At 40.7% G+C, this 13,948-nt stretch overlaps 1 protein-coding gene across 13 annotated transcripts in view; it reads right to left on the bottom strand.

The window, feature by feature from the left end:
• Nucleotides 1–13,948, bottom strand: part of LOC308073544 (NACHT, LRR and PYD domains-containing protein 3-like) — an 88,835-nt gene that overhangs the window by 69,406 nt on the left and 5,481 nt on the right. For 11 of the 13 annotated variants that reach the window (XM_080412482.1, XM_080412486.1, XM_080412495.1 and 8 more), the window contains exon 3: nt 8,052–8,140. The exons of 1 other annotated variant lie outside the window; for it this stretch is intronic. The gene's annotated coding sequence lies outside the window, so the exon portion shown is untranslated. Of the gene's footprint in view, nt 1–8,051; nt 8,141–8,842; nt 8,959–13,948 lie in introns of those variants that run through there. One more of the 13 variants, XM_080412489.1, reaches the window with a different exon arrangement.

The raw sequence follows: 13,948 nt of genomic DNA, 5'->3' as shown, positions 1-13,948 counted from the left end.
AAGAAAATACTTTATTTTGTCCCTGGCACAACATATTTTCAGATGGGGGGGGGTCTGCGGACAAATATATATTGGGGTCCTTGCGATGGAAATGTTTAAGAACCACTGTTTTAAACACGATTAGGTATCAAGCCCAGATAAGCAACTACACTTTAGAAACAAGCCCAAAAAAATGCAACCGCCAATATTTACAAGAAACTTTACAAAAGAAATATAGCAAAGGCGCTTATAATAAGCAGACATGGCAACACTGTCCTGGAGCCAGCATATAATGGACTTGTCTTCAAAAGGGAGTGCCGGGTATTATTCTACCATTCTACCAACATATTATTTATACTTACAGCTATGCTACCAACGTATTATTTACACTTCAGTATGCTACCAACCAACGTCAGCAGCACTGCACCGTGTACGTTGGTCATTATCAGCTGGTTGGTGACACATGACGCACAAATGACAGTGTGTTCATACGTTTTACCACTTGTTTGTAAAATAGGCCCCTCCCAATAACTTTGGAAGCGAATAATAATAATAATAACAATAATAACTAGAAAAAGTGCTCCTCGGAGCACAGGTCTCCGCCAGGTCAGGTACGTTATTCTGGCCTCCTGGTGGCGCTATAACAGGCCCATGTGAAAGATTTGGGGCAGAGGTTCTGAATTGGCATCCAGGGAGTGTGTGTGCACAGTTTCGGAGCGACCGGGCCAACGGTGCCGGAGATTAGCTGGTGACAGACGGACGGACACACACACACACACACACACGGACGGACGGACGGACAGGGGGTAAAACATACTCTCTCGCCATGCCTTCGGCCTGGCGGAGACAATAATAATTAGTGCTATACAGTTGTGGTCTTTGAGGCAACCGCACTAATGATATATAGATACAAAAACTATGCTGTATTTACCACACTAAGTGGAATACGGTTCAACAATTATTTTAACAAAGAAATATCACTTGCACCAACTTTAAACATTAGAGCACCAGACCAGAGGAACACACGCACGCACGCACACGCACACTTCAATTTCTTTCTTTGAGTACACATTTATATACATTACAAGGGCACAAATATTTTCCAGTTGCTTCTGATGTCCCACACACTGGAAACAACATGTGTCTCGGTGCTTGAATCCAAACATGTCCAGAATATAAACAAATGCACATGAACTTCGTTTAAACTCCAACAAAACAAAATGCATGGTATTTACTAGGTCTCCAAATATAAATCCCTTTACTGGTATTTACACTCTTAAAGGCGAACAAATTGAGCTGGTCACATCTTATAAATACCTCGGCATTTGGCTAGATGCCAAACTCTCATTTAAGGTTCATGTGGAGAACCTAATAAAAAAATTAAGAGGTCAAATTGGCTGGGTGCTTCTTGAGGACACACTACATAGTGACTGTACCTGTTTATTTGCATCTGATTTTTAAATCTCTGTGTTGTTATCCATGTCCTCACTGTATTGTCTGATTCACCGCCTTTTGCGATTATTTTAATGTTGTTTTATGCTTCTGCTTTTCTTTTTTGCTTTATTGTCAAAGTTGTGACATTGTAATTCAAATGTTTGTTATCAGGGCGTCCTTGAAAAAGAGAGCATGCTCTCAATGGGTTTCCCTGAATAAATAAAGGAAAAAGAAAGAAAGAAAGAAACGTATTCACAGTCAACATTGGTCATACACTTCAGTCTGCCATGTTACCAACACCAGATAAAAACTATGGGTACAGGAAGCACCTTCTCCTCCAAATAGATCGACTGCCTATAATGGAGGAGATTGAGCAATATGTTGCTGCTTTGCCTTATATTACACTTGGAAAACCCTATAATCCTCAAGCCCCTGACCACCAGCCTGTGGACATCATGGCCCAAGCTGCCAAATATAAAAACAATGAGCTGACACTTGTAGCCTAGATGTATAATGGCTTGTACTAATGGCTGGTATTTTACTTGTTTAGTAAGGAAAGCTTCCACACACACACACACACACACACACACACACACACACACACACACACACACACACACACACACACACACACACACACACACACACACACACACACACACACACACACACACACACACACACACACACACACACACACACACACACACACACACACACACACACACACACACACAGTGTGGCTACAGAGTGGCTAAACAACACCTGATGATAGTGACGGTGTCGCTTGCTGCAAAGAACACATCCACAAGCCACCAATGTGTCACATCATGACTTGTTCTTGGGCTTCTCAGACATGTGTCCAGTGTCCACCTTTACAAATGCTATTCATCACTTCATTCATCACATCCTCACTAGGCCGAGGAAGAACTGACACTTGAAATGTTGATGCGTCTTGAAAAAGATTTGCAACTACACACAATTCACAAACCGTGCATCATTTGACTGCAGTGTTAATGAAAGGAACTCTAGGATGAAATAGAAAAAATGTGCACTCCAATATATTAAACTGGTGCGCCGAAGAGCACCCCAATGCCCCCCTTTCAAAACTATTTATTCCAGTGCCCCCCTTTCAAAACTATTTATTCCAGTGCCCCCCTTTCAAAACTATTTATTCCAGTGCCCCCCTTTCAAAACTATTTATTCCAGTGCCCCCCTTTCAAAACTATTTATTCCAGTGCCCCCCAAAGTTCTCTGAACGGCCCCTGGGGGGCTGTATTGCCTCCGTTGAGAAACACTATGCTAGACTAACAGATGTAACAGATTAGATCATTGATTATTTTGTGTTATTTCACACCAACGCCTGTTTTCACCCTCTGCAATAGCCCACCTGAATGCTCCACTCAGTGTCCTGAAACCCCCTGAAACCCCCCCAAGGACCCCTGGGTCCTTGGGGGGGTTTCAGGGGGTTTCAGGAAACTAGTTCCTGAATACAGCAGTTAATACAGCATCACAATCATTTTAACCACTTTATTCATTTATGTGTTGGCTATAACAAAATTGCAGATCTACAAGCTCACAGTGCATCACTTCCTGCTGCGCTGTGAGCTTGTAGATCTGCAATTTTTGAAAAATTCTGAAACAAATCAAAAATGTTTGGTAATCTTTGAATAATCTTGCATTTCCTTAGGACAAATCTTTTCTTCTGGGGGTCCCTGGAACAAAACACTTTCAGATGGGGGTCCGTGGCCAAATATATATTAATTTGGGGGTCCTTGACATGAAAATGTTTGAGAACTACTGGCCTAAAGCACTGAAGAGGAAGTGAGACTAGCATCAGTTTCCTGTTTCCATGAATTAACAGGAAGCACATTGAAGTAACCCCACCACCACCACGTTCCCATGACGACGGCACAAATGGCAGTTCCTCATGTCATCGACACGGTTTCGTCACATGTCTTGTTTAACATTTAGACAAAAGTTAGAGGGCGACTTCACCCATTTTCAACCTATATATCTTCATATAATTGGTCCTCAATAATGCTCATGATAAAATGGTTGATTCATAAAGCATTGAATGGTTTAGGGCCAGAACACATTGCTGATCTTGTGCGATATCACATCCCCAGTGGTGGACAGTAACGGAGTAAATATACTTGAGTACTGTACTTAAGTACAGATTCTGAGGATCTGTACTTTACTTGAGTATTAGATTTTTTTGATACTTATTACTCTTACTTGAGTACATTTCCGAGACAAATATTTTACTTTTACTCAAGTACATTTCTAAGAAGGCTGTAAAGTACTGAGTACTTAGGTTGGCTGTTTCTTTTTTCTACACTTCTGCTCTCACACTAGCATGTTTCTGGCTTCCCTCTCCGCTCACCTCTTTGTTACATCTTGTATGGGTGTGTAGGAGTAAAAGTATTTAGTTCTGGTTCCTCAGTCATTTCTATATTTTATAGGTGTTTCTGCAGGCTTTGTATAGCGTAGTGGCTCTACAAGCACATCAGTGCATGCAGTGCAGGTGGTTTCAGAGAATTACTTCTCTGAAACAAGAGTTATGAGATCTACTTAAAGAGGCACTATGTCACATTTTGTCGAATCTGTATGGTAAAGTATGTTAATATAATATAACTTATCCATTTGGGGTGGTTATATTTTGTCTCCCTGCTCTTCTATTGAGACATTTAGATTGTGTCAAAGGTCATGTCTCACCTAGACACAGGATCTAACATGAATTTTGACCTGATGTGTTAGTATAGGAAATCAAAGGTTGTTTGTGTGGAGACCAAGAAAGTCGACTTGTCAGTCGCCATCTTGTTTTGACAGGGTGAAGTTCACCGCTGTGCATGTCGACTCCATCTTGTTTTGACAAGGTGAAGTTAACGGTTGTGCGTGTGGGTAGATATGAAACATCCTCTGCTCTCATGCGTGTGGGTAGGTATGAAACATCCTCTGCTCTCATGAGCTCTGCTCTCATGAGCATGAGAGCAGAGGATGTGGTCACAAAGAACCACATGCCTTGCAAACAACACCTGCCTCTCTGCAACCACCATCTCTGCAGGCATGGATGCCGATTTATGTTGGGCAGGTAAGGTACTCAACAACAAGTCACACACACACATCAACCAAGTTTTAACCCCTTAATCAGAAATACCTGATGAATGTCAGTTAAACATTTACTCGCAATAAAATACTTTTTTGCTGTAAGTGAAGACAGTGTGTGCGATCACCATTCTTTCCTGTCTCATGCACTGGCTGCCTGCTCCTACGCACCTGTCCCATGAGGTGTGCAAAAGGACTTTTTTTTTACTACATTTCAAGTCATACAATTTGATTATTGGCTGATGATGAAACCATAACTGGCATAAGGACTTTGCAGATTACAGGGAGAGAGTTTGAATGACATAAATCTGTTCACAATAACACACGGTATCAGAGCGGGTACATCATGCATCCTGTGCACGTTACAAAGCATCACACAGCAGTCATCCGACCCACACATTTCCTGTGCACCCACAGGATTGGCGCTAATGTCTGCAGGTCTCTGCACAAACATACACTGAACAGAGAGAATTTTCTGTTTTCTATGTCAACTGTATGCATGCAGAATGAGTAAGGTATTGTGTCATATCACCAGATGTTACTTATGAGCTGGTGAAAAAATAAAACACCCTTCATGACAGTTACTCTATGCATTTATTATTATTAATATTTTTTATAGAACAGATGGCCGCAGTTTAAAGTGAGCTCCATGTCCTAATTGTTGAAGTATATTATATACTATATATTGTATCTTGACAAAAAGGTCACAGTTGATGGCCCTGGATCTGATAATTTGTACCAAATAGATTGTCTTTATCACCAAAGTACATTAAGAACTGGAATATAATTAATGTGATCTGAGTGCAGCTTTGTCAGCAATGTGTCACTCATGTGTGACTGTTATTTCCTCATGAGAAGATAATAATTATTTTGAGGCTCTGGGGTTCATGCTGGTCCCCAGGAAGACTAAGCTGACCACGCTTTTGTGGTCAGCTTAAGTCCATCGAGATTTTTAAGTCCTTACAAAAAACTCACCTTCTCTCTGGCTTTTAGCAACATCCACTCCTAAATATTCCTATTTTAACTCCTATCTAACATTTTCTACCTTCTGTGTACATACTGTAGGTGTAAATGAACAATCTCGCTCTATGTCTGTGTCTCCTATATGCATACATGTTATGTGTTTTATACATGTTTTTGTTGTTGTGTTTTTGTTCTTTGATTTGATGTACCGGTATTGCTTTTCTTTTACCTGTGCAGCACTTTGGTCAACTAAGGTTGTGTGAAAATGTGCTCTATAAATACAGTTTGATTGATTGATTGATAAGCTAGTAACTCCCATCATGATGACTGACTATCAGAACATTACCTGAGTCTCAGACACAGCAGAGTATGTAAGGGAACTACTGGCAGTAGAAATGGAGTGCAGGAAGATCTGCCTCAAGCTCTATTTGGTTGTTAAGACGTGACGTTGCGCCCCGCTAGAAGGGTCCAAGTGTGTATTTTCCCAATATGCCACAGTGCTGTGTCCCTCTCTGTTTTAACACATCTGGGAATAAAATAACGACTAAAGTGTCATTCTACCGCTCTCCTGGCAACGACAAAAAGAAGAGGAAATCGTTTTTTTAATACATCTATATATAAATATATATATATAAATAAATATAAAAAATATATATTATAATGTTAATAATAATAAATAAATAAATACAAATATAAATATATATATTAGCCTACTTTTGACTGTCTATGATATTAGCATTAAGATCCTTATTAACCCTCAATGGTTCATTTCTGAAAAAGGAGGTTATTGTAAAAAGATTTACGGGTTCCAACATGTTTGTTTACAATGAGGAGTGGACGGCGCTGGTGCCTTTTAGACCCAGAAGTGATGTCGGACTACAAAATGACGTCAGACTTAAGAACCAAATAACAAGAAAACTAAAGTATCGGTATTTAACACAGAGGACATCAATGCCACTGCCGACGGGACAGTGCTCGAGGTAGTCGGGCACTGGACTTTTACTTTTACTTGTACTAAAAAAGTATTTTTAAAAGCATGTACTTTTGAATACTTAAGTATATTTAAAAGCAATTACTTTTTTACTCTTACTTGAGTAACATTTTGACTGAGCTACTTTTACTTGTAGTGGAGTAAATTTGACCAGGAGTATCTGTACTCTTACTCAAGTACTGGGGTTGAGTACTTTGTCCACCTCTGCACATCCCATCCTGACCTCTCAGGTCATCTGGGATAAAGGTCTGCTTTCTGTTCCCAGAATCACAACTAAACAGAGAAGCAGCATTTTAATGCACCACATATCTGGAACAAACCACCAGACAAAAGCAGGTCTCCCACAACTTGCACAGGATTTCATTGTCATATTTTAAGTTTTATTTGAGCTCATTCCTGTGTTATTCTCTATTCTCTCAACTCTTTAATACATATTTGAATTGCATTCATGTAGAAATTGTTTTGGGATTCAGGAGGCTGCAATTCAAAAATGGCCCCAAGTCTTAACCTACCCCCCCTCCCCGAACTCCTCCTCTTTTTTCTCTTGTACATATTTTTTTTTTATTTCTTATTTTTTCATACCAGTAACCTGTAAGCTGATTGTATGACGTTCTGTATAGTAGTGTGTATATCTGTCTGTCTCTTATATGTCATCATGATTTGTGTGCATGGGGATCTTAACACATTGACTGCCAGAGTTTATTCATGATGACTCACCCCCTTGCCTTTGTTATTTTGTTATTTAAATGCATTTAAGTTTCTCTGTCCATGGTTTTAAACACATACGAGGATCGACCACCAGAGAGCAGCAAAATGCCACCTTGATGACTCGCTGACCCCCCCCCCCCCCCCTCCAGGCTCAAACAGTCAAATACGTCATAAACCGGATGTGACGTTTTCGACAATCGCTGATCGGCTTAAATACGATGTGATACACGACGCCGATGACTGACCGTCACCCAGACTAAAGAAAATAGAAGTGGAGCTGTCCGTTCGTATTTTATACCGTGTGAAAAAACGTTTTTTGGCTGCATTAGCGCATTTTTCAAGCTAAAACCGGAAACCGGAAACGGAAATCGCTGAAATTGCTTCCGGGTGAAGCGGATGTGACTGGGAAGCGAAAACGATCTCGGAATGTAAATAAAACAGCGTGATCGTCTATTAACTAAATTAAACATTAGAACGCAGATCTGCGTCCTAGATTACTCTGGCAGCCCACGGTTTTATCTAATAGGACGCAGATCTGCGTCCCTGGCAGCGGATGTGTTTAAACAAGCTCAGTGCTTAATGAGTCTTCCAGTTTAGTAGACCTTGTATTGTGAATTTGTACTTCCATGTACTGTTGTTCTCATGTCTTACTAAATAAAGTACATCAATCAAACATCAAATATGTATAAACCTACTGTGAGGTTCTACTGCTGTATATAAACCTACTGTAAGGTCCTAATGCTATGTATAAACCTACTGTAAGGTCCTAATGCTATGTATAAACCTACAGAGAGGTCCTACGGATGTGTATAAACCTACTGTAAGGTCCTACTGCTGTATATAAACCTACAGAGAGGGTATCACTTACAGTAGGTTGTTTCCCCTGTGTGTCAGCGCTGAACTGAAGACCATGAGGGACAGAGAATCAGGGACCTTGCAGGAGATGTCGACAGTCAACTGAAAGACAAAGCAAATCATTCAATATGGAGTTATTAAAAGTATCTCTTGGCATCAAAATATATTTAAATTACCAAAAGTAAAAGTACTCATTGTGCAGAATGTCCCATTTCACAAGTTCAAAATTTGTCTTTTGAAAATAGCAGATCTACAAGCTCAAAATGTGTCGCATCTCGACACATCGTGAGCTTGTAGATCTGCTATTTTCAAATGGCGCGTGTGTCTCTATGTGACCAGCTAATCTCCAGCACCATTGGGCCGATGGCAGTGTACGCACACTCTTGATGCCAGAGCAGAACCTGTAGATCTCACACACACACACACACACACACACACACACACACACACACACACACACACACACACACACACACAGTGTGTTTCCAGACAGGAGATCCCCGAAACCTTTGGGGACTTTTTGACCAGGCTTTATATACACAGAAGCATCAATTATAAAAGGTTTCATGCTGGTCTGGTCAGATTTACAAATGCCATCATTTAGGCTTATTCTAAAATGAATTTAAATGTAAACTTTTTTAAACAAAAGGTTCCATTTAGCCCTCATTCAGCCTTAAATACAGGCTGTTGAAGGGAGTTTCAAGCGACCCCTCAGCCGATCGTCACTCACAGAGTAGATCTGACACCAAATATGTTTCCTCTCAAAATAGAGAAATGTACTAATTTACACATTTTTTTGTTTACCTTCCTTCACGTGGAGCCATGCAGATGGCATCTGAACGAGGTGCTGGAGAAAAAGCCCACCGATGCTCTCGTGTACGGTCTTACGGAACTTCCCCAGACATGAGTGCGTGTCGTGTGTGTGCGTAGGTGACTGTTTGAGATGGCGAATGTTCGAGAAGTGAGTGTGTCTGTATGTGGCTGTTTCCTGTTTCAACAGCCAACCACAGCCACAAGAATAACCTTACTTTGCAACTGTTCTGACAGTGCTCGGGTAAATAAAATTATTCAGGTTAATTAAATGAGAAAATCAAATGATTCATGCTTGCATGTGTGCATGTAACCTTTGGTCAAATCTCTCAAAATATGGATACTTTCTGAATAAGTTCTGAATAAGTTCTCTCCTAAATACATAATGTATGTCACGTGCGCACGTGACGTAAATATGCATACATACATATACATATTAATCTGGGGGTCCTTGCTATGAAAATGTTTAAGAACCACTGGTTTATAAACAACATTAGGAAACAAGTCCAAATAAGCACCTACACTTTAGAAACAAGCCCAAAAAAACACAATCCGCAACTACCAATATTTAAAAGCGACATTAAAGAAAAACAAGCCCAAAGTCGCTTATAATAAGCAGACATGGCAACACCGGCCTGGAGCTATATAATGTATGTTTTGACTTGTCTTCAAAGGGAGTGCAGCGTAGTATTTATGCTTACAGTATTCTACCAACGTCAGCAGTGCTGCGCTGCACAGCACCGTGCATGTTTGCCATTTTCATCTGGTTGGCGCCACTTGACAAGTTTTTCCATTTGCTTGTAAAATAGGTCCATCCCATGAAATTTGGAATCTAATAATAATAATAACAAACAAGTACCATAACTATGGTCTTTAAGGAAACCATACTAATAATATATAGGTGCAAAAAACATTTACCACACTACGCAATTGGAATATGGTTCAACAATTATTTTAACAAAGACATAATAACTTATAACCACCTTTAAACATTGAGGCACCAGACCAGAATGTGTGTCTCACACACACACACCCCCACCCCTGGAGGCCCTAGGCGAACCATAGAATGAGGCCCCAGGAGGGGACCCTTTGCACGCGCGCAAATCCCGTCTTAAATATTAAGACGGGAGATGGCTGTGACATTGCCAGCATGGATACAAAGTACATTTTCCATTCACTTGTCCGGGCACAATTTTATTTTTAATGAGGCCCCGTAACTCTTGAGGCCCCAGGCGGTCGCCTAACCTTGCCTACAGTTAAGTCTGCCACTGCACACACACACACACACACACACACACACACACACACACACACACACACACACACACACACACACACACACACACACACACACACACACACACACACACACACACACACACACACACACACACACACACACACACACACACACACACAGAAGTGAGCTTGAACACAGCTTCTGACCCATTATTTATCCCTTTGGTCACTAAACTAAATATCGCAGACAGTTTTCAACAAGGCATTTTTCAGAGAGACAAATCAGGGGCCCCAGCAACACACTAGGGGCCCTATCTGCGCGGTGCCTTATCACCTTATGCCTTAAAATAGTGAAAATAGCCGATCTACATTGACATGTTGTGAGCTTGTAGATCGGCTATTTTCACTATTTTATGAGGCGCCGCGCAAGATAGGGCCCCTGATCTGGTGCCGTGAGAATGCAGATCTCACGATAGCAACAGTAATCACAGTGGTGAGATCTAACATCAGACAGACAGCGCCGACTTACATTTAGGAGACCATTTTGTGTATGGTTTGGCTCCAACATGTTTAAAGAATGTGTGTGCATGTTTGTGTGACAACATTCAAAACATCTGCAGTGAAAATGACTAACACACACATTCATGTCATATTTGACTGGCAACTATTTCACTGTCTGTCAGTTCAACTCATTAATAACATTATAGGTAACTCACACACTATGGACAACCTGAACTGTCTGGACATATAGGCTCAGGTTGATATTCACAAACTGTTTTGACATTTCAACATGTTCTCTTAAACAGTCAACATTTGGTTCTACAAATCTCTGTTCTAGAACCCTATGTGGAGGGAATAATGGATTGATTTACCATTTCATAAGATAAGTGTCTCCTGTGTTAATGCTAGCTGTGTGGATGAGGGCTTTCTAAATCCACTGGGAGACTTAATACAGTAATTGTCTCATAATAATGGAGCACACTGTTTCACTGTGCCGTGTGAAAAACAACGTTCAATGCTTCTACTGTTCCCACTCCACTGCAACAATGCAACAAGCCCATGTTAGCCTGAACAACCAAAACAGCACAGCGGCAGTTTTATAAAGAAAAAAAAGATTCGCTATAACATGTCCTGCATGCATAAGTAAGTAGGTTGTTAACTGCACACTCAGCACACAGTAGAACAGTGTGCTCCTCGGCGCTCAGATCCCCACCAGGCCGGGTTGCTTAACCAGGGCCCTCAAAACTTGGAAGGCTGTCATAGCCAATTGGAATGGAATATGGAAATAATAGCGCCACCAAAATATGGGGTGGTTGTTCCTTGGCCTACTGGCAGTGAGTGTGCAAAGTGTCATGGCATGATTGGGGGCATTTTGTGCAAAAAGGGCCTGGTGTGTTGCTATTGCAACCTCTCAAGTCATGGTACTGTAACGTTTGCACATGTAAAGTACCTAGATACTGTAGATAGACAGTTAGACGTACAGGTAACCTGAAACGGCCAATTCTGGTTCATCAGGTTTTTCCACGTATCAGGCAGCTGTCACAAGGAGGCACAATAAACATTCAACAGACGTCAACCTCTTTTATTGAGGTTATCTAAAGAGTACAGTGTACGTTTCTGCCTGTGCAGTAAATATGGGCTGTTATCGCAAGGCTGTCAATCATTGACAGCCTGTCAACCAACACACATTACATAGTCTGCAAGTAATCAGAAAATGTGTGATACGTGAATGCATGACCTAACCAATGATACTAAATGTATCACAATTAATTGACAATTAATAGACCAATTATTTGTTTACCAACATTGAGACTGGATGCACAGGTGATTGTTTCACGCAATCAATTCTCAACCTGTTGTTTCGGGGTGCGCTGGATTCAGCACACCCCAACCCCCTCTAACCTCTAACCCCAACCCCCTCTAACCTCTAACCCCAACCCCCTCTTGTGTGTTGGCTAGTGAGGCGCGTCCTAGTGAGACCTGATAGAATGGGTTTCATTGCGCGCATACTGGTTGCACGCATACTGGTTCTTATCAATGTGACGTTGTCTGTTAAGGGGTCTATTAACAATAATAATAATAATACAATATTTAAAACATGGAAATTCATCTTTTTTTTTACCTTTTGAAGCATCCGTAGCTCATTGGCTTCCTTCTATGAACCAAGGAACTTGGAAATGCCAGGCATGTGCCACTGACGTAGCCTGGTAACTCTTGGTAATTCTTCTAATTATGGCACAGATCATAGTTCAATAATTCAGGCCCCAAGCCGCCCCCCGCCAGTATTGGTTTCTTCTAAAACAGAATGGTGGAGGAGGGTTTACTTCCTTTACTTCAATGTGTTTCCTGTCGATTCAGACACAACCAGGAAACTGACGAAACCACAAACCGTGGTTTCCGAACTGCAATTCCTCATGTCATCTACACTGTTTTATATCATGCTATTTTTAACATTTCGATCAAGTTAAGCTATAGGTTTTTGGAAGAATATAATCTTTACCTTACTTAAATTATTACAAGTTTAGTGGAAGTGGAAGCAAATAAGCCTAAACTAAACCATTTGATAACTGCAAGCCAAAAACACAGATGCATAGAGAACCTGCCACTCTCCCCAACACCCTGAATGCCTGCTAGCCTCTGACTTCCCACACTGTATGATATGAACACTAAGGCCATCACACACTTAGCACTTACAAAAACAAATAAATGACACAAATGACGTCCTGCCATCTGGGTGAAGACACAGAACCTTGAAGTGTGTGTGTGTGTGTGTGTGTGTGTGTGTGTGTGTGTGTGTGTGTGTGTGTGTGTGTGTGTGTGTGTGTGTGTGTGTGTGTGTGTGTGTGTGTGTGTGTGTGTGTGTGTGCGCCAGCAGCTGCTGCTATGTAAACATTGAAAACCATGGAGACAGCAGGTAACCACCAGTGGTGGAAAGAAACTATACATTTACTTAAGTACTGTACAATTTTGAAGTAAAGCGATTTGTAATTACTGGAGTATTTCCAATTTGCAGTACTTTTACTTCTACTTCACTACATCTCAGATCCAAATATTTTACTTTTGCTCCACTGCAATTATTTGAAAACTTTAGTTACTTTTCAGATATAAATGATAAAACATACATTAACCACTTTAGCCTTATTTTATACCAAAGCTATTTGAAAATAGCAGATCTAACAAGCTCAGAACGCGTTGCAGCTTGTAGATCTGCTATTTTCAAACATTTCAACATAGTACTTTTACTTTTGGTACTTTAAGTACATTTTGATACCAATACTTTGTACTTTTAGTCAAGAAAATTTAGAATTCTGGACTTTTACTTGTAACAGAGTATTTCTATATTGCAGTATTGATACTTTTACTTAAAGAGCTGGTGCCATGTTTTTGCACTTTTTCTGTTTTTCATGTGTCTATGAGGTTGATAGAACTTCATTAAGCCCCCTGGTGGTGTTTTTATGGTGTTTTATGTCTTCTCTGACTATTTGGAGTTTCTACCTGGAGGCTGAAACCTTGAGGGTCAAACGTGCCAATAGAGAAACAGCGCTTTAGTGACATAGTAAAAACATACCCTCCCCCTCATTATCATAACACAACAGGTGTGGGCATGAGGAGGAGGAGGGACTAGGACAGGTGGGTGGTGCTAAGGTGGTGGAGGAGGTGCTAAGGTGAGAACCAGGTATACTTAATGAACTGGAGGCGTGTCCACATAAAAACATAATTGTAACAATTTCTGTACACTTTCTTGAAAAAAAATCTTCCTCCTAGTATAACGATAATACCTGATGATTATGTTTTGGGGGGGGGTATCACTGAAAATCACGGCACCCCGTCTTTAAGTAAAGCATTTGAGTACTTTTTCCA

The sequence above is a fragment of the Gymnoscopelus braueri genome (genome assembly GCF_963280865.1).
Source record: "Gymnoscopelus braueri genome assembly, chromosome: 18".
NCBI classification, from domain to species: domain Eukaryota; kingdom Metazoa; phylum Chordata; class Actinopteri; order Myctophiformes; family Myctophidae; genus Gymnoscopelus; species Gymnoscopelus braueri.
Note: the sequence above shows the minus strand (reverse complement) of the source record. Positions and strands in the feature narration are given on the sequence as shown.